Source organism: Geotrypetes seraphini, chromosome 9 (assembly GCF_902459505.1).
Source record: "Geotrypetes seraphini chromosome 9, aGeoSer1.1, whole genome shotgun sequence".
Taxonomy (NCBI): domain Eukaryota; kingdom Metazoa; phylum Chordata; class Amphibia; order Gymnophiona; family Dermophiidae; genus Geotrypetes; species Geotrypetes seraphini.
This window is the reverse complement of record NC_047092.1, coordinates 164,762,346-164,783,884: the sequence shown is the minus strand read 5'-3', so window position 1 is coordinate 164,783,884 and position 21,539 is coordinate 164,762,346. Positions and strand designations below refer to the sequence as shown.

At 44.4% G+C, this 21,539-nt stretch overlaps 1 protein-coding gene across 6 annotated transcripts in view; it reads right to left on the bottom strand.

Moving 5' to 3' along the window:
- The window catches only part of LOC117366587 (UDP-GalNAc:beta-1,3-N-acetylgalactosaminyltransferase 1-like), an 81,188-nt gene that overhangs the window by 34,699 nt on the left and 24,950 nt on the right, over positions 1-21,539 (bottom strand). For 2 of the 6 annotated variants that reach the window (XM_033958108.1, XM_033958107.1), the window contains exon 1: positions 2,060-2,273. The exons of 2 other annotated variants lie outside the window; for them this stretch is intronic. The gene's annotated coding sequence lies outside the window, so the exon portion shown is untranslated. Of the gene's footprint in view, positions 1-2,059; positions 2,274-2,299; positions 2,760-21,539 lie in introns of those variants that run through there. 2 more of the 6 variants (XM_033958112.1, XM_033958104.1) reach the window with 2 other exon arrangements.

Sequence of the window (21,539 nt, the reverse complement as noted above, 5' to 3'; positions counted from 1 at the left end):
GGGTTATGAAATATCTTTTACAGTTAATATACTGATTTATTAGAGCACGAGGGAGGGGAGGGGGTTTTTCTCTTGTGAGGTCTGGTTACTTCACCTTTATCCAAAGGACTTGTCCTGCTTCACCTGTATCACACCAGGTCTTCTTCTTCTTCGTCTCATCCTCTTTTCCCTCTCAGTAGGTAAGCAGGGGTACAGGGGGGGGGGATAGGGGAGTCAGTGGATCTGAGTGAGGGATTTCATCAGGGCTCATAAGAGTCCAAGGCCCTTGTGTGGTTTGCTGTTGATTACTCTCCTCTGGTACTTGTAGGGGGGGAGGTTGAGTTGGGGATTGTCTTTTGCTCTTTTTGGTAATTGTTGAGGCCAGTTTCCATATCAGGCTGCTGTTCCCTTCTTAATTGGAATGGATAGAGAGTTAGTTCCTCTCTGGGGGTTTTTTAGGGTTCTTCTATTTATTGCTCATCTCCACTTGCACCTCTTGGGGGTTTGAGGGGTGGAGGGGTTATCGAGTTCTTGTGATGCTTATTATTCTGGCTGTTTTATTGCTTGTTCAAATCTTGTGTGTGTACTTTTTGTATTTCCTGAAGAATCCTCTTTATTGTTCTGCTTTTCTACTACTTTTTTTTTTACCAGTGTGGGGGGGATAACAATTTTTTTTTTTATGCTGGACATTGTCTCTTATTTGGAATAAGCTGCATTCTTGTCTCTTTACATTGGTAACTGTTTTTGCCGATTGGCTCTGTTTTTGGATTGCATCAATAAAAATTGTTTGAAACTAAATCTAGTCTTTCTGACTAGTGATTTAAATTGTGCATTAAAAAATGATTTAAATAGATTTGATTTAAATCAAATCCACCCTGCTTTTAATACAATATACCCTCAATTTTCTGCAAGGAATCTATGTGGTTTATAATGATATTTGAATCAATTTCTGAAATTAGTGCTAGCAAGGTCAATTTACAATTAGTCAGACATGGTAAATTATCACATGCTACAACACAGAAATAAATATGTGCATTACAATGTACAATGAAATGGAAAAATAAAATCACTCCGATACTATCCCTTGGTGTGAATGATGGAGATGTGAGATACAGGGTGATATAGCAGTCCTCTTTGTGGTTCTTAACCATTCCCTCCCCTCCCTTCATTCTACATTCCTCCACACAAGCTTCTTCCCTCCAGCTGCTCTCCTCTTGCTTTTTAGCTTTCTAATGCGCTCCCCTCCCACATCTTCTCTCTGTATCCAAAATGCAGCCAACTGCATCAATCGTACAGATCCATGATACATTGAATTTCCAAGCCCCAGTACATATGACAGACAGCAAGTACAGGCACAATGTAGAGACTATTGATCCTTCCCCAGCTCCTATTTTTGGAGCATCTGGTATCGAGGCTACCCAGCAGCACCCCCATTACTTTTGTTACGGTTTGTCCTTATCTGTGATGTGTCACAACCAATAATGTCTTTTAAAAATACATATAGAAACATGATGGTAGATAAAGGTCAAATGGCCCATCTAGTATGCCCATCCGCAGTGACCATTATCTCTTTCTCTCTCCGAGAGATCCCACATGCTCTCTTGAATTCAGACAGTCTCTGTCTCCACCACCTCATCCAGGAGACTGTTGCTCCGACGCCTATCACCTCTTAACTTCATCTTATGCCCTCTCATATCTCCCCTCTCCCGCCTTTCCTCCAAAGATTGAGATCTTAAATCTGACCCCATACACCTTATAATGAAGACCACACACCATTTTAGTAGCCTTCCTCTGGACTGACTCCATCCTTTTTATATCTTTTTGTAGGTGCGGCCTCCAGAATTGTACACAATATTCTAAATGAAATCTCACCAAAGTCTTATACAGGGGCATCAATACCTCCTTTTTCCTACAGGTCATTCCTCTCCCTATGCAACTTAGCATCCTTCAAGCTTATTGCGTTATAATAAGATCATAGGAGCAGTACTGTCAAAAAGCAGGGAAACACTCTCTGTAACAGGCACCGAGAACAAACGGAAGTAAAAAGATCATTAAACCATGTTCCCCCAGCTACAAATACCTTGAAGCAGTAGAGCCGAAAGTATGCTCTGTTCTCCTTTTCTCAGCAGCGATCTGGTTTAAAGCAGCAAGCTGTGCCCTCAGACAAAGCCCCATCCGGCCCAAATAGCTACATTCCACCACCTCCGAACAATAATGAAAAGTCGACTCAGCAGCATCAAAACCGCAAAGCAGCAAGCTCCGCCCCCCACGACTAGAGGGGGAGGGGAGAAGGGAGGAGCGCGAGGAGGGCAGGAGTTACCTGGAAAACTGCAGAAGAATCAGGAACCAAGGAGCGCGAGATCCACGCCCTTCAAGGGGAGGGGAGTGTGGGCTGAAGGTAGCATTTCCAGTTAGCTGGCTTTCCCGCCAAATGTAGTTATTTCTGAAGCTGGCTGTAGGGATTTCTTTGGCCAGTATTCACTAATACGACCAAATATGCGTTCTAAACCTCAGAAGTCCATAGGCCATTAATGAGATGGCTTTGGGTTAATCCACTGCTTATACCTAGGATAAGCAGCTTAGAATTGGTTTTGCTACTTGGGATCTAGCTAGGTGCTTGGCCACTGTTGGAAACGGGATAGGGGCTTGATGGACCTTCGGCCTATCTCAGTGTGGCAATTCTTGTGTTCTTAGTGTTCCGGCTGCCTCTCTCTGTATTCCAAACTTCATTCTGGGTCTCTAATACTGTAGCGTCTTCTTAGTGCCTGGGATGTCCCAATAGCTCCTTCCCCCTTCCTCCGCCTGTGTGCGTTCCAAGCCTCATTCTGGCGTCATCACCATCTACTGCGTTCTGATTCTTTTACAAAGATGAGGCTTGAGGTGATATATAGAGAGTGAGGAGTTAGAATAAACTGTCTTTTGTTTACATTTTCTTTGTGGCAGACTGCTTTATTTATTTATATTTTTTTTTGCAAAAGCTCACACCAGCCAGGGGAAGGAAAGTGTAGCCATAGAAGTGGATTTTTTAGTCTGCCACATTCCTAGAAGAGTGTATCCCTTGCCCACCTGGGATTTCACAGCTCCCATATGCTACATCTTTCCTTTGGGATACTGAAAGCAGGGCTGGGAATATTTCTGTTTTATCTCTGTGTTTCTGTGTGTTTGGGGATATGCTTCGTTCCTGTTTGAACAGTGGCGTACCTAGGGTATGTGGCACCCGGGGCACATCATTTTTTGACACCCCCATGTAAAAAAATATTTTTTGTAATAACCATGAAACGGAATAAATGGTCAGAATAGAAACAGGCAGTGAAAATTTTCTTTTATTGAACCTCATATATGTAACCATTATTCCAAACATAACATAACATAAATTATGTCTGAATTGTCATGACATCAGAAGTATATATGGAGTACTTGCAGGTGATGCTTGGGACAGTTCTGATTGTGTTAGTTCGGTTTTATGTGTTTTTTGAATAGAAGGGTTTTTATTTCTTTTTTGAAGGTTTTGTAGTCTATGGTCAAGTTCAATAAATTGTAGAGTTGGGGGTCGAGTGGTGCAACTCGATTGGCTAGGAGGTTGTCAAACAGTTTTTTTTCTTTTGACATTTTTGGTTGGAGGGTGTGTGAATGGTGCGTGAGTTCTCCTATGTCTAGTTGAGGTGGATTGAATTATTTAGCTGAAGAAATTAGTTACCCCCCCCCCCCATTCCACACACATTAATTCTCTTCCATTTTTGTTCCCATTATAAAAAAAAAAACCCTGATAAGTTCCCAGAAAAAAAAATACATTAAAATAAGTGAAAACAAAGGCCCTTACAGATGACAACATAACATAAGAATAACCTAACTGGGTCAGACCAATGGTCAATCATGCCCAGTAGCCCATTCTCATGGTAACCAATCCAGGTCACTAGTACCTGGTCAAAACCCAAAGAGTAGCAACATTCCATGCTACTGATCCAGAGCAAGCAGACACTTCCCCCATGTCTTAATAACAGACAATGGACTTTTCCTCAAGGAATTTGTCCAAATCTTTCTTAAAACCAGCTACGCTATCTGCTTTTACCATAACTTCTGGCCACTTCATTTTTAAGCTTAGATCTTTCCTTCCAAACAGAGACCTTGCTAGATGTCAAATACAGCACAAGGTAACTTCACACGGACTTAGCTGTACAGGAAATGTGAATCTCCTCATACACCCACCATATAGTGCAAAAATGTGCAAAGGTCTGGTTTTTTCTTTCGATCACTACATAGCCTAATGACACACAAGCAGCAAGGTTAACAAAGTTTCCTTCCTTGGACCACAAGGAGATCCTGACATACCACTGGAAGAGATCCCAAAACAACTACCCAGGCACAACACCAAAAGACCCATTCAGTGTGTGAACCAATTGAGTGGAGTGGACTAACTGGGGGGTGGAAATCGGCCCGGAGTTGGCTCAGCAGAATTTCCCACCTCTTCCTCTCAACACATTGACACGTTGCCACCACCACTAGGAACACCTCACCGGGTAGGCCAGCAATGCTTATAAACTTTATAAAACACATTATTATATTTTCTTATAAAGCACATATTTTAACTGAATTCTCTGACATCCTCAGCCTTGCCATTGACAAAAATAGAAGATAGAAAAGTTCCCATTTCCTGCTGTCTCATGTCCTCGGCCTATACAATATTTTTCTTCTGCAGACTCTTCAAAAGTCTGACCAAATCCTCGTTTCACTTGCATTATAAAGTACTCAGGATGCCATCTCTCCCCAATCCCAGGTCCTAAAGTCTAAGACAGTAGCGCAAACTAGTGCTGCCCGATTCAGGAAAAAAAATTTCGATTCGATTCAGCCTATTGAATTGGTTTTTTGATACGATTTTCCTGCCCAATTGGGTGTTTTTTTCAAACATCCTGGTGGGTTTATTTTATAGCTTTTTCACCCCCTTTGTCTTCTAACCACACTGGCGCTGTGGTGTAAATAAAATAAAGAAACAAAAAGGACTTTTCCTCTCTCTGTTAAATCCTAGCTCACGTTTGCGGTCTAACACCAGCTCTGGCAGGATACACATTTCAAATCTGACATATTGTAATCACAAAACAGAAAATAAAATTAGTTTTTCTACCTTTTGTTGTCTGGTTATTTTTCAAATCTTGTTGGTCCAAGGCTCTGGTTGTCTTCTGATAACTTGCTTGCCAGGGTCTCCTTCTTTCTTCATGCTAACCATCCATCTGCCATCTCTGTCCTCCCCTTCCGTTTCCCTTCCCTCCCCAGGAGGTCTGGCATCTTTCCTTTTTTTCGTCTCCCTCCACAGATCCACCTTTTCTTAACTACCCTTTCATCCGGCATCTCTCCCTCCTTCCCCACCTCGCCAGGGTCCACAATCTCTCCCTTTCTTTTCCCAACTATCCTCCTATCCAGTATCTCTATCCCCCCCTCCACATCATCCCTTGTGTCCAACTTCTCTTCCTTTTTGTTCCTTCCCTCCCTAAATCTAATGGTCCATCATCTCTCTCCCTCTCCTCTATTTTCAACCCATTATTTCTTCCCCCCCCCAAAGTCCGGCATATGCATGTCTCTTTGAACACCACCCCTTCCCTCCGTGTACTTCTACATCAGGGCCCCCCCTCCCCTGAAGGCCTGTCCCCCACCCTTGAAGGCCTGTCCCTCCCTTCAAAGCCTGCCTGCCTGTCCGTCCCCCTTGAAGGTCTGTCCCTCCCTTGAAGGTCTGCCTGCCTGTCCCCCTTGAAAGCCTGTCTCCCCCCCATGAAGGCTTGTCTCCCCCCTCCTGAAGGCCTGTCTTCCCCCTGAAGGCCTGCTTGCCCGCCCCACCCTGAAGGCCTGCTGTCCCACCCCGAAGAACCGCTCTCCCCCCCCACCCCAAAGGACCGCTTATCCCCCTGGCCTCCCCGCACCATGTACCGTAGAGAAGCAGCCTGCAGCAAGATCGCAATGCCAGCGATCTTTGCACTGCTTCGGTGCTGTTTCCTCCACCGCAGTCCCGCCCCCCTCCTCTGACGTCAGTGACCATATAAAAGGTTCCAGGTACAAATCTCACCATAATCCCCTTAAATTGTATGGTGAGCTCTCCAAAACTCACCCAACACCTACTCTATCCAACTGTATACCACACCAATAGCCCTTGTGCCTGCAGGTGTTACATAAGAACATAAGAGATGCTGCTGCTGGGTCAGACCAGTGGTCCATCATGCCGATAAGTCCGGTCACGCAGCGGCCCTTTTGGTCAAAGACCAGCTCCCTAACTGAGAATGGCCCTACCAGCGTATGTTCTTGTTCAGTAGGAACTTGTCTAACTTTGCTTTGAATCCCTGGAGGGTGTTTTCCCCTATGACAGCCTTCGGGAGAGCGTTCCATTTTTCCATCACTCTCTGGGTGAAGAAGAACTTCCTTATGTTTGTACGATATCTATCCCCTTTCAACTTTAGAGAGTTAGAGAGTGCCCTCTCGTTCTCTCTACCTTGGAGAGGATGAACAACCTGTCCTTATCTACTAAGTCTATCCCCATTGCTCTGCTGGGATGTCTGGCCAGTCTACTAAGAATGCTGGTTCCTTCTATGTCCCAATGGTTGATTTTTTTGTGCATTTTTCATTTGGATTTTTTTTTTTCCCAAAAATGGTTCAAAAAGATAGACACACTGAAATGTTACTATGTTATAAGATGTTTTTCAGGTTTGAAAATGGCCATTTTCTCTACTGGATATTTGGAAGGTTTTTTTTTCCAAAACATCTATATTCAGATTTAGACAGCATATTAAAAATGCCCTTCCACATCAGACAAATGCTCCTAAGAAAATCTACTATACTAGTAAATATTTTCAAAGATGCCAATTTATGAGCATAATACACCTCTAATATAGGAGCATAAATCCTTTGGATGTTGGGCTAGTTTTTGTAGTTTTTATATTTTTTTGCACACATTCATGTTATTTTGTGAACATAAGAATTGCCGTTACTGGGTCAGACCAATGATCCATCCTGCCCAGCAGTCCGCTCACACGGCAGCCCCTAGGTCAAGACCAGTGCTCCAAATGAGTCCAGTCTCACCAGTTTGCATGAACTTGTCCAACTTTGTCTTGAAACCTTGGAGGGTGTTTTCCCCTATAACAGACTCTGGAAGAGCGTTCCAGTTTTCTACCACTCTCTGGGTGAAGAAGAATATCCTTGCGTTTGTACAGAATCTATCTCCTTTCAACTTTAGAGAGTGTCTCTTGTTCTCCCTACCTTGGAGAGGGTGAACATTCTGTCTTTCTCTACTAAGTCTATTCCCTTCAGTATTTTGAATGTTTCGATCATGTCCCCTCTTAGTCTCCTCTTTTCAAGAGAGAAGAGGCCCAGCTTCTCCAATCTCTCACTGTACGGCAACTTCTCCATCCCCTTAACCATTTTAGTCGCTCTTTTCTGGTCCCTTTCGAGTAGTATCGTGTCCTTCTTCATGTATGGTGACCAGTGCTGGATGCAGTACTCCAGGTGAGGGCGCACTATGGTCCGGTACAGCGGCATAACCTTCTCTGATCTGTTCGTGATCCCCTTCTTGATCATTCCTAGCATTCTGTTCGCCCTTTTCACCGCTGCAGCACATTGTGCAGATGGCTTCATGGACTCTGATATTGACAGACTGGAGGTAGTTTAAAGAAAGGCTACCAAAATAATGTGGGGTCTGCAGGAAAAATCATCTGATGGGAAACGTAAGGATTTAAACCTTAGGGATGTACATTCAGTTCATATGGACTTCTAAAAATTCAAAGTGCATACAAATATCTTGTATATGCATAAATCTCCAAATTAATGCACATACAATCAGCATGCATAAAAATCTTTTCTACTCACTGTGTGCACAAAAAAAACAAAAATGTGTGGGGAAATGTAAAAAAAAAAAAAAAAGACAGCAGCAGCTCATTGTGTGCTTTTAATTTCTCCACACAGTTGCTGTTAGTATTAGTTTAGCCGGCGATTCCATCAGGCAGCTGCGGTCCTTTGCTAGCCTGGCCTGCCTCTGACAAAAGAGGAAGTTGCATCATCAGAGGAGGGCCAACCTAGCAAAGACCCCAAGCCTGCCTGATGGAACCGCTGCTAAACTAATACTAGCGGCAGCTGTGTGGGAAATTAAAAGCACACAGTGAGCTGTGGCTAAGGAGAGGAGAGGTACTGCTGAGCCAGCAATTCCACCAGGCAGCCTTGGGTCTTTGCAGGCTCAGTAGAACCTCTCCATAGCGGCAGCTCGCTGTGTGACTTTTAACTTCCCCACACAGCTGCCATTAGAGTTAGTTTAGCTGCGGTTCCATCAGGCAGCCTCGGGACCTTTGCTAGGATGGCCCACCTCCAAAGAAACAGGAAGTTGCATCATTGGATGGCAGGCAGGCCTAGCAAAGTCCCGGAGGCTGCCTGATGGAACTGCAGCTAAACTAATGCTAGTGGCAGCTATGTGGTGAAGTTAAAAGCACAAAGTGAGCTGCCGTTAGGGAGATGAGAGGTACTGATGGACATGGGGAAGGGCCGGAGGAAGGGGTACTGCTGGACATTGAGGTGGAGTGGCGCTTGTGGGCTGTAGGGGGCGCTAATGGAATGGATAGTGTGCAGGACATGATGCAGTATTTTGTGGAGTTTTTTCTACAAAAAACGCCTGCTTTTCGTATTGTTCTAGGTAAACTAGTTAGAAGTGCATATGAAAGTTAAGGCCACGCCCAATAGAAGCATACAAAAAGTTGGTGAATGAAAATCTGAATATGGATGTAGCCAAGGCCTGAAAAACACACTACAGATTAATATTAAGGAAAAGCATAATAATATTCTCTGTATGTATTTTGCTATTAAGCGGATTCATAGAGGAAATCAGGTATGATATACATCAGTGTTTTTCAACCTTTTTACACCTATGGACTGACAGAAATAAAAGAATTATTCTGTGGACCAGCATCGGTCCATGGACCAGTGGTTGAAGAACACTGGGCTAAATCGTGGGCCAGACCCCGCCCATCTCTACCCAAGACCCTGCCCCAATAATACTAATTGTAACACTATTTTTTCCATTCATTTTTCACAGATACACAATATAATCTTATTAACAACACATAATGGTTAACCACAAAATTAAACTACACAAAGCACACTGACAGCAGATGTAAATTCTCAAAATTGACATAATTCAATCACTAAATTCAAAAATAAAATCATTCCCCCCTACCTTTGTTGTCTCCCTCTATCCATGCTATGCCTTATCTTCTGGCCTGCTCCCGCCTGGCCATTTTATTCCGCCCCCGGTATTATCTTCAGGCCAGCTCCCTCTTTCTCACTGATGCAGTGCACAAAGCTGTGGGCAGCAGCTCTTTGCACATCCCGTGCCTCATCTGAAAGCCTTCTCTCTGACTTAAAGGAGAAGGGAAGGGAAAGGAGCTGCATGCTGGAGGGGAGGGTGAGATGGTGCTTGGGAAGAGTGCATATTAGTTGAGTGGGGTTGGGAAGAGAAGGAAATTGTTGCAGGATGAGTGAGTGATGAGGGAGAAATGGACATTGGTGTGGAGGGGAGGAAGAAATGGTGCATGGAAAGAGAGCTTGTTGTGAGTGGGGTTGTGGAGATGGACTGAGGGGTGGGAAGGAGGGATGTCTCACTTGAGGGAAGCAGAAAGTGTTGAACTCATGGAGAGAGATGGATGGGGAGGGTAGAAAGGAAAGAGAAATGTCATACTCGGGAAGGGGGAGAGGGCAGAGAGTAAAAAGTTGGACTCATGGAGGAAGGGAGAGATGTTGGTTGGGGGAGGGAATGGGGACTGTAGGAGGAAGCGTTCAGGAGGCAGAGAGCAAGAAATGTTTGAACTGGTGGAGAGGGAGAAATGTTGGATATGGCAGTACAGGGCATGAGAGAGATGCACCCTGGATCTCTCTCCTCACTCCCTTTGCAGCAAGGGAGGGAATAAAAGGACAGTGAGAGAGAGAGGAAGACATTTTGCCAATGAGGTGGAAGAGAGAGGAAGAAAAGTTCATGGACAGAGATGTTGGTTGGGGAAGGGAAAGAGGTCTGGAGTAGAGGAAGCATGCAGGAGGCAGAAAGAAATATTGGATGCACGGTCAGAAGGAAATGCAACCAGAGACTCATGAAATCGCCAGACAACAAAGATAGGAAAAATGATTTTATTTTCAATTTAGCGATCGAAATGTGTTAGTTTTGAGAATTTATATCTGCTGTCTATATTTTGCACTATATTTGTCTATCTTTCTACTGTTGTTACTGAGGTGACACTGAATCTGCCTTGACTGAGGTGACACTGAATCTGCCTGAATCTGCTTTGAAAAAAAACAAAAAAAAACCCCTGAATATAATTAACAATTTCTCTTCCTACAGTATGCTTTGTGGTTTTTTATTTTGTGGTTATCATTATGTAATAATAAGATTATATTGTGTGTATATGAAAAATTACAATTAGTATTATTATTATGGGGGTGGGGTCTGGGCTGGGGCGGAACATGGGCAGATGTACTCAGATTATATTTGTTAGACTTAGGAGGTACTTGGCTTGAAGAAGTTGAGAAACTCTGTACTAGACAGATTATCAAAGTAAGTACCTAATCTTCCCTTCTAGTGCAATAGGCACATCAGTCTTGAACTTATGGGACATACCAAAGCAGCCTCCTAAGTCTAGGACAGGACAGATGACACTGCTAACAGTATGGAGTATCTAAACATGTATCCAAATTGGCCGTTACATCCACTCTGGAAAACTTTGTGGAGGGAGAATCTTGTGGCCATTCTACAAATTTCTTCAGGAGTAACTGCTCTAGACTCTGCCCAAGACAACGCTATATTCCTAGTGGAGGGTGCTTTCAACAATAAGGGGGGCTGTCTTCTGCTTCCAATATAAGCTGAAGAAATTGTCATGCAAACCCATCGAGAAATGGATGCCAGCCGTCTCCGACGGTCAGTACCCACTAGTACAGAGATGATCCAAAGTTGAAATTCATTTGTCACCTCCAGATAAAGGAGGAAAACACTCCAAACACTCAACAACTTGAGAATCTTGTCACTCTTCTTTGAACCCATGGGCCTGACAACTTTAGAGAATTTGAGAAAGGGCTCTCTGCAAGAAAACGTAGATGTATGATGTAGAAAACTGAGGTGTTATGAAAGGTCACTTGGTCAACCACAATAATCAGAGACTTGAAGAAAGCAACAGGGTTTTTTATTCAGCATATGCGAGACTTCTGGGCAGTAAAGTTTTGCCTCAGAAGTGTTCAAAAACAGGATATGCAGTGGTAAATATATGTTTCCTGTCTAAGACAAAAGGATGCTAGCTGCAATTTTCCATTCGCTACTCTTGTCACAAATTCTTGACATACATTGGTCCTAAGCCTGCATTTACTATTGGTTCAGGGGGTAGCCTTATAGTGCTATAGGGAGCAACTCTAATTTTTTTCTAAGCCTTGCAGTTTCATTATTTGTCCAGGAGGGCAAAGTACTGTACATATATGGTCATGTTTTCAGCACAAACAGGACCCGGTTAAGGAACATAGTGAATAGAGAATGACACGGGGAGCGATCCCCGCAGCGAACCGCTGCGTGGCTGCGGTTTGGCTGCGGGTTATGGTGACCTCATTAGCAAATCGCCGCAGACGCGGGGACAAATCCTTTCACCGCCCGCAAAAACGGTGAATAGATTTGTCCCCGCAGGCCAATGTCCCCCCTTCTAGGAACCGCTATTTACCTGTGTTTCACCGTGTTCGTGACCGGGTGTTAGATGTCTCCGCCATGTTGTCTGTCTCCTCCAACTTTCGATCCAACTCGCACGTTGCCGCATTTACTCTCGATCCAACTTGCATTTGTCAGATCAACCCTTCCTGCCAATAGAACCCGCCCCCCCCCCGACGATCGCCGGCAGGAAGGTGCTCAGCCCTTCATGCCGACAGAACCAGCCCTCCCCAACGATCGCGGCAGGAGGATATCCAACCCCTCCTGCCAGCTCCCCAACAGCCCCCCTATGATCACTGATAGGAGGGTGCCCAACCCCTCCTGCCGGCCCCCCCAACGGCCCCCTATATCGCCAATAGGAGGGTGCCCAACACCTCCTGCTGGACCCTCCCCCAACAAACCCCGCCATCCCGAAACACCACCCTTAGTCTTACTTTCCAAGTTGGACCGGACAGCTCCTCGCTCGTCTGGCCAGCAGGCCTGACTCCGTTCAAATGAGGCGGGCCCGCCCCTCCCCTCCCCTGCCTAACCCACAGGATCCTAGGGCCTGATTGGCCCAAGCACCTAAGGCCCCTCCTATAGCGGGAGTGGCTTTAGGTGCCTAAACCAATCAGGCCCTAGGATCCTGTGGGTTGGGCAGGGTAGGGGCGGGCCCGCCTCATTTGGACGGAGGCAAGCCTGCTGGCCATACGTGTGAGGAGCCGTCCGGTCCAACTTGGAAAGTAAGACTAAGGGGGTTCCGGGGTGGGAGGGTTCGTTGGGGGGGGGGTCCAGCAGGAGGGGTTGGGTACCCTCCTGCCGGCGATCTTAGGGGAGGCCATTGGGAGGACCGGCAGGAGGGGTTGGGTACCCTTCTGCTGCAATTGTCGGGAGGGCCGTTGGGGGGGGGGTCTACAGGAATACACAGTCTAGTACCCGAACTCGCAATCTGGGCAATTGCAACTGGGCAACCTGATCCCGAAATCTCAGCAACTGGGGATGGAAGGCTTTGGAAGCAGGGTTCATCCATATAATATAATGGACATGTCAGCCTTAGTAAAAGAGGGGGTTTATAAGTTAATTACTGAATAGAAAACAAAAAAAGGGTTCCACCAAAGAGATTCTACAAGGAAAACAGCAGCGCAAACACAAAAAGAAACTGTGGAATTGATGATCCTGTCAGAAGTAATTGCTGCTTTTTATGGGAACGGGCGGTGATGGAGGTAATTCCTTGTGGGGATGGGTAGGGACGGAGAGGATCCTGACGGGGACGGGTGGGATTTCTGTCCCCGTGCAACTCTATTTGAAACCGAAGGTACTTCCGAGATGTTGGGTGCATGGGTATATGCATATAGGCTTCTTTGAGGTCTAGGGAACATAGCCAATCGTTGAGATTGAGATGAGGATACAGGAGAGCTAGTGACAACATCCTGAACTTTTCTCTGACCAAGAAGTTGTTGAGAGCTCTGAGATCCAAGATGGGTCTGAGTCTCCCGTCTTCTTGGGAACCAAGAATTAACAGGAATAAAACCCCTTCCCCTGCTGATCGAGTGGAACTTCTTCGATGGCATTTAGTTGAAGAAGAGATTGAACTTCCTGAAGAATGGAGGACTGTGCAGGGTCCAAAGCAGACTCTTTTGGAGGACAGTCTGGAGGAAGAGTCTGGAAATGAAGACTAACCCTGACAAATGATGGTGAGGACCCACTGATCCGAAGTGATGAGTTCCCAACTAGAGAATGACACGGTGGCGGTTTACCCGCGGCTACCGTGTTTAGCCGCGGGTATCCCACCAAAATGGGAAATGAAAAATAGCAGCCTCTGCGGGGACAGGGACAAGGCCATTCACCACCCCGTGGAGCGGTGAATGGTCTTGTCACTGCAGTGAGGCATCAAGGATCGTGCGGTCCCCGCAGCCCCCACCCGCACGCCGGCTCGATCGTTTAACCAGCTTCCTCTCTCCACCTCACCTTAGTTTGCTGTTCCTCTCTACCCTCTTTCAATGTCTGTTCTATTCCTTTCCACCACCACCCTTCCCTTCCTCCTTTACTATCTGTTCCTTTCTACCACCCTTCTTTCATATCTTCTATCAGTCCCCCCACCATCACTAGCAGTCTCTCTTCTCCCTTACCATGAGCAAATAGAACTTCTGAAAATTGTATTGCTGAGGCATTATTTCTAATGCCTCAGCATTAGACATCAATTTTATAATTCTTACTGTCTGCTCTGATTTCATTCACAATTTGTTGTGGCTGAGGATTCCATGAGGCATTTAACCTTTTCCTGTCTCTTGAACTGTGATTTCAAGTTGATTCCTTCAATAATGGAGTCTCACGACAGTAGCAGTTTTCTCTTTTGGGCTCTTTTGACATTATTTAAGGGATTTCTGGTACATTTGGTGCTGGTCTTCTTTGATGAGCCGGAATATATCAGATTTTTTTTTTGATTGGTAGAGAACTATAACCTACTGGCAATGTCCCCGTTCTCTTCAATAACTGTCAGAGTCACTCTTCTTCAATCGCTAAGAAACTTATCAGCATTACTTTCTCATGTATTCAAATCCCAATGAACATTCCATTAAACAATATTCTCCAACTGAATCTTATCCACTAAAGTCAAGTAATAATAAAAAGAAAAAGAAAGACTGTGACATCATCAGAGAAGATGGTAGCCTAATGTGAAGGCTCCGTCTTCAACCACCTTGAGAGTTAATTTGATGCATATTGGCAGCTTCTTGGATGACTCAAAAATGAAGGAGGAAACTTCCCATGCAGATTGTGTCAGTCAGAGGAGTGTTTTGGCAGCTAAATGAAGTTTTTATGCGCTGTCAGTGGCGGTCAGCTGTGTGGCGGTTTTTGCCGTTGATGCCTAAAATCAGCTGTCGGTTGTATGAATAATAGTCAGCGCTCAAGAAGGAAACTTCCTTTTTAGTTCGAATGTTTTGGCAGCTAAATGAAGTTTTTATGTGCTGTCAGCGACGGTCAGCCGTGCGGCAGTTTTGCCGTTAATGTCTGAAATCAACTGTAGGACACGAGTGCTGACTGCTACACTGGCGGTCCAATTGGGTGGACTTGAGCTGACAGTGAATTGTTTTTGCCTGCCTGCTTTGGCAGCTAAATGAAGATTTTATGTGCTGTCAGCGGCGGTCAGAAATCAACTGTCGGATATGAGCGCTGACTGCTACACAGTGACAGTTCAATCGGGTAGACTTGAGCTGACAGTGAATTGAGGAGACAGTTGGCTGATGCATTGTTTATTTTTGCCTACCTGCTTGATCTAGTTTACTCCTTGACTGCTGGTGGTTTTTGTGGGAACGCTCGGTCTGCTTGCCTGCTTTGGTTTTCTTACCTAATGAGATCTTACTGGAGCTGAATACATTTGGAGCTGATATTTTGATTGCTGCTGGTTTTATGCAGCGTCTTGGATCATCAGCTGTGAGAAAGTGTGGGCACAATCCAAAGTCTCCAGCTGTATAACAAAAGTGAATCTATGCTACCACCTAGAGGTTGTTTGAAACAATCTGAATCACTGAATCCAATTGATCTGGACTGATTACAGCTGTAATTTTTTTTTTTTTTTTAAACATGTCTTCGCGGAGAAAATTGGACAGTTATGGATTTGTTGGTAAGAAGTCGGGAGCTTCAAAAATCGATGGAAGTTGGTTCGCAAGAAGCTAATTTAGTGGAATTGGGAGCTATAAAAGGAAATGAAATAGAACTCCTTGATAGTTCATAGGAGGCGCCGGATTGTTTGAGAGATCTACTTTTGGATATTTGTAAAGAAATGCAATCTCTGCGTCTTGATGTGACTAAAGCTGTAACAGATTTAAAGCATGAAATTGGGGAGTTGGTGAAGCGACAAGATTTGGTGGAAACACATGTTAACACCATGACTGAAGACATTATGGTGGTACAACAGGAAGTGGCAAAAGTTCACTTGGAGGAGTCAGCAATTTTAGATAAGTTGGAAGATCTAGAAAATAGATCTCGGAGGTGTAATCTAAGGATCAGGGGGGTTCCGGAAGAACATGCTTTTTTGGATACACGCCGAACTGCTTTGGACATTTGTAAAGACATTCTCACTACTGCAAAGACAGGTGAGGGACAGGTACAGGAGATTGAAATTGAACGAGTGCATAGGGCACTGAGACGTCCTAAATCCAAATTGCCTCGAGACATTATTTTGTGTCTGGGAAGCTTTCGAATGAAGGAGGAAATCTTTCATGCAGCAAGAAAACTAAAGGATTACAAATGGAACAATTTACAACTGGATATTTATCAGGATGTAGCGGCTGTTACCTTACGAAAAAGGAAGGAGTTGCAAAAGGTAACTACCTATCTTCGTAAAGAGGGTATTAAATATAGATGGCTTTTTCCATTTGCTTTGGCTTTGACAGTGGGGAGTACAACTAGTCGTGTTCGAACTGTAGTGGAGGCTTGGACGGAGTTACAAAAATTAGGAGCTCCTAATCTCCTGGTGAAAGAATATGCTGGTGACCAAGGAAAAGATGTAATTGGTTCTTCTGGATGGCGTCGATAAACCAGAGGAGCCTCAGCGAAATGTGCAGGAAGTCGACTGGTTTAAGAAGAATTATTATCATTCCTGGACCTTTTTATTGGTTTGCATGTAGTGTGAGGATGATTGGAGGATTGTGAAGTTAATTGGTGGGTGGTTTGAGTGCAGAAAGTGTGTTGAATGGATTGCTAGGGTTACTATTGGTGATGAAAATAGTGGTGAGTCTGTCAGAGTAGTAAGGTGTGTTAAAAGGGATGTTCTGAAGGTGGGGATTTCTTAGGTGTTTATCTGGAAGTTGGAGAAGTATTTTGGGGTGGTTGGGATGAGGTTACTTCTTTCTTGTGATCTTAAGATCTATATGGTAGGTCTTGAGATACAATTTTGGGTAGGGTTTAGGGGGTGGGAAATTATAGTAGTAAAGTAGGGGAAAGGTTGGGAATAAAGGGATGGGTGAAAGGAAATGGTACTCTCTATCTAGCTTTGAAGTTGGATGATCAGCTGATGTTAGGGTGGAACTTGGTCAGTGGCTGAGATGGCTGGGTTACACGGATTTTGATGAAGGAGTATGTGGAATGGTTAATAAAAATGGGTCCTGGTTAATTTTGTATCTTGGAATGTGGGGGGAATTAATTCTCCCATCAAACGTACAAATATTTTGCAGCAATTACAGCATCACAAGGTGGACGTGGCCTTTCTCCAAGAGACTCATTTAAATGATATTGAACATATGAAATTGAAGCAATGGTGGGTTGGGGAATGTGTGGCAGTTTCTGAACAAAGTAGACACAGGAGTAGCGATTTTGTTTCGTAGGGGTCTAGTGGATATTTTACAAATTTTGAGTAAAGATGGAGAGGGACGATATATACTCTGTCAAGGGGTAATAGCGCAACAGAATTTTGTTTTTTGCTGTGTATATGCTCCAAATGATAGCGATCTGTTTTTTTTTGCCAACTTAACCCGATTATTATTGCCTTTTGCTCAAGTCTCTTTAATTATTGGGGGAGACTTTAATGCTGGGCATGATTCTAATTTGGATTGTACGGGGCCAGGGGGTATTATGCATTGAATAGGGGAAAGGGAGATCCAAAAATTTAGTGAAAATCTGGAATTAATAGATTCTTGGAGGGTATTACATGGATTTGAGAGGGATTATACCCATGTATCTTGAGCACATGGTACACATTATTTCGTATTGACTACATTTGGGTAATGGATTCGGTGTTTCGGAATTTGGTGCAGACGGATATAGGTCCTTATACAATTTCTGATCATGCATGGGTATATGCGAGGTGGCAGAATGGTAGGGGGTCTCAAAGGATGTGGCGATGGGTGTTTCCGCTAGCACTATATAGGGACAAATATATAGAGAAAGACTATTGAGTACATGGATAGATTATAAGAGGCATAATGCTCACGCCGAAGAGGATTCTATTTTATTTTGGGAAGCGGCAAAGGCGGTGTTGAGAAGAGATACAATAAGTTATAGTTGTCATGTTAAAAAAGCTTGGGATAGGGAAATTTTGCGTTATGAGAGGGATATTGTAAAGGTTAGGAAGAAATATGGGCACTCGAGTGACTCAACGCTTAGACAGGAATTGATGGAATACCAAATAACTCTTAATTCCCTTCTACATCAGCGAGCACATAAATCTATAGCTTATTATAAATTTCAACTGTATAAACAAGGGAATAAAGGGGGAAAACTATTAACTCGTTCGGTTTCATCTAGAATGGGTCCCAATAGGGTTAAAGCCTTGATAAATGAACAAGGGAAGCGGGTTATAACTGATCCGGAGATAGGAGATATTGACAAATTCATATTTGGATGGGATAAAATTGCCCTGTATTTCTGAGAATGATAGGGAGCGTCTGAATGAGCCAATTACCGTATTTTCACGTAGATAACGCGCACCCGTGTAAAACGCGCATACGGGTATAGCGTGCGGGAAACCGACATATATGTAAAAAAATTTATATACCGCGCACACCCGTATACCGCGCATGCTGCCCCGACTCTCCCGTCGCCGCCTGACTCTCCTCTCCCCCGCCCCGACTCTCCTCTGGCCACCCCGACTCTCCTTTCCCCGCCCTGACTCTCCTCTCCCCCTTGAAGTCCTGTCCCCACCCTGAAAGCCTGATGCCCCCCCGACGTCCGATTCACCCCCCCCCCCGCAGGACCGCTCGCACGCATCCCCACCCCGAAGGACCGCTCGCACGCATTCCCATCCACACCCTGAAGGACCGCTCGCACCCCCACAGCCTCCCGACCCCCACCCCTCATCATGTAGAAGCTCCTACCAGTGTCCTGCTGCTTCCTCTTGGCGGTCCCGGCCCTTCTGTGAGCCCTGCATCTGCGCTGCTTCGTCTTACGGCGGTCCCGCCCTTTCTCTGACGTCAGATGTCAGAGAAAGGGCGGGACCGCTGGAAGACGAAGCAGCGCAGACGCAGGGCTCACAGAAGGGCCGGGACCGCCAAGAGGAAGCAGGACACCGGTAGGAACTTCTACATGATGAGGGGAGGGGTCGGGAGGCTGTGGGGGTGCGAGCGGTCCTTCAGGGTGGGGGTGCGGGTAGGAGTGCATGCGAGTGGTCCTTCGGGGTGGGGGTGCGAGTCCGGGTGCGTGCGAGCGGTCCTTCGGGGTGGGGGTGCATCAGACGTCAGGGGGGGAACTATGTTAAAAAAATTTGTAAAACGCGCTCACGCGTTTAAAACGCAAGGTTATGCACAGTTTGTAAAAACCGTGTATAACGCGCGCGTTATATGCGTGAAAATACAGTACTCCAGAAGAAGTGTACTGGGCAATTGGGAATAGTCCTCTGCTGAAGGCGCCAGGTGAGGATGCGAGTAGAGTTTTATAAACTTCTAAAAGAAGAGATTATCAATCCACTTGCTAGGATGTTTAACATCATGGTTGGTGCAGAGGCTTTGTCTGATGGTATGAATACGGCAAGAATTCTGGTATTGCCTAAGATGAATAAAGACCCTTTTACAAAAAATTAAATAGTATTCTGACAAAATTTGTTTGGCTTGGGAAAAACGTGAGAATTGCTTTAGTATCTTTACAAAAGCCGATTACGGAGGGTGAGGTAAATTTCCCCAATTTTTATAGGTATTATCAGGCCTATATAATGCGCCAAGGAATGTATTAGATCCTCCCCGAGCTCATTGAGCATTATCCAGATTGGTTACATCTAGAATGGAAAATTATGTCCCCTATGCGACTATGTCATATATTAAGTATCAAAATACCCAGATATGCTAAGCACAACCGAATTACAGTGGAACCTTGGTTTACGAGCATAATTCGTTCCAGAAGCATTCTCGTAAACCAAAATACTCGTATATCGAAGCGAGTTTCCCCAAAGGAAATAATGGAAACTTGCTTTGACACGTTCCCACCCTACCCCCGAGGCCAGCGGCGCTGAACCCCCCCACACTCGCAAAGCCCCTCTCCACGCGAAACGGCACCCCCCGCCTGAACAACTTAAACTTAACGCCCCCCCCCCCTGTCGGCGAGAGGGAGAATTAGAAGTCCTTGAGCATGCGCAGATGCATGCTTAAGGCCAGCAGAAGCAGGAAGATCTTCTAGCGGCACCGGCACATCCTGTGGGCTGCGTGACGGTGCCAGACCGGGGGGGGGGGGGTGTAAGTTTAAGTTGTTCGGGCAGCGGGTGCCAGTTTGCACGGGGGGGGTGCCCGCAAATCGAGTCAACACTCGGTTTGCGAGACACGTTTTGCGAGAATGTTTTGCTTGTCTTGCAAAACACTCGCAAACCGGGTTACTCGCAAACCGAGGTTTGACTGTATATTGGATACATGGAAAACAATTAAATTTATTGATAAACTAACAGATGTTCCTATAATGAAATCTACTTTGCAATCCTTATTGTTAAACTCCAAGATTCAAATAGGCGGTGCTGGGATCGCCTGGAAGAACTGGATGCAGGCAGGTATTCGGACATTGGATGATGTTATATCTAATGGGAAACTGCTTGATTTTTCATGACTGCAGCAATCATTTGGCATTCTAAAATCTCAACAATATAGGGGGTTGCAGCTGAAGCAGGCCATTCAAAGTGGGTTCCCCGAATGGGAAAACTTAAAAACTTATAGCTTGCAGATCCTTTGCTACCAGACAGATTTAGTAGGACATCAGGCTGCCCAGTGGTACAAATTAATTTCTCAATTCTTGAATAAAAAGCCAAAAAATAGTCTCATGGATATTTGGAGTATCGAGATAAAACAGTATATTTCTGAATCTCGATGGCCACGAATTTGGACTTGGAGGTTTAAATGTACAGCGTTAGCATCTATGAGGCAAACATGGTTATTTTTATTGCAGAGGATTTTTTGGACTCCAGTTCGATTACAAAAGTTGGATAATTCTAAGTCTAATAGATGCTGGCATTGTTATGTTAATATAGGGACTCTTGATCATCTGTTATATTTTTGTCCATTGATACTTGATTTCTGGAGGTCAATTTGGGGGCAAATAAATCTTATTCTTGATTCATCTATTCCTTTATCTTATGAAGTTGTAATTTGTGGCACGTTGTTACAGGTAAAGCCTGTTTTGGATAAATATAAAAGCCGTCTTTTATTGATCATGACAGGAGTAGCCATCCAAATGATCACGAAAAACTGAAAATGTCATGACAGACTTAACTATACATTCTGGTGGGAAAGTGTGTGTAACATATAAATATGAAAGATTGCATGTGGAATGTTCGGGTTTTAGTATTGTATTTAATAAAGAATGGAGTCCATTGATTGATTTTGTTAACATACAATAATGGTAATGTATCTTTTCTTTTTTAGATTTCCTTGCACATCCAGGGTGGGGGGAAGGGAGGGAGGGGTTTTTATTTGAAGATTAAAATTATTTAATTATAATGTAATACATAATATGATTTGATATATTATTAATTGGGAGAAGGATGGGGAAAATGATTGTTTTCTTTAATATTTGTGAGAATGGTGCATTTTATGTAATATTTTTATATTATATTATTTGTAATGCGCTGTCATAGATTGAAAATTAATAAAGATTAAAAAAAAGAAGAATATATCAGATTTGAAATATGTATCCTGCTAGAATTGGTGTTAGACATATCTGGGTACCACATAGCCCAGGCCATGCTTTAGCTTCCAGCTGGCTTAGGGCTCTCTCTGACCAGGGGGCAGTTGCCCTAGTTGAACTCCCCTAACACTATTCCTGTCATGTGTGACTGTGATATTGTTAGTATATCAATATAACTGCGCTTTCGTGATCAATGTTTAAGGTGTTAAAGGTAATATCATAGAAAGGACATTAAATTCAAATATCCCCCAATAGTATCACCTTTCCAGAATCCTTTGATCCTCAGAAACACTAC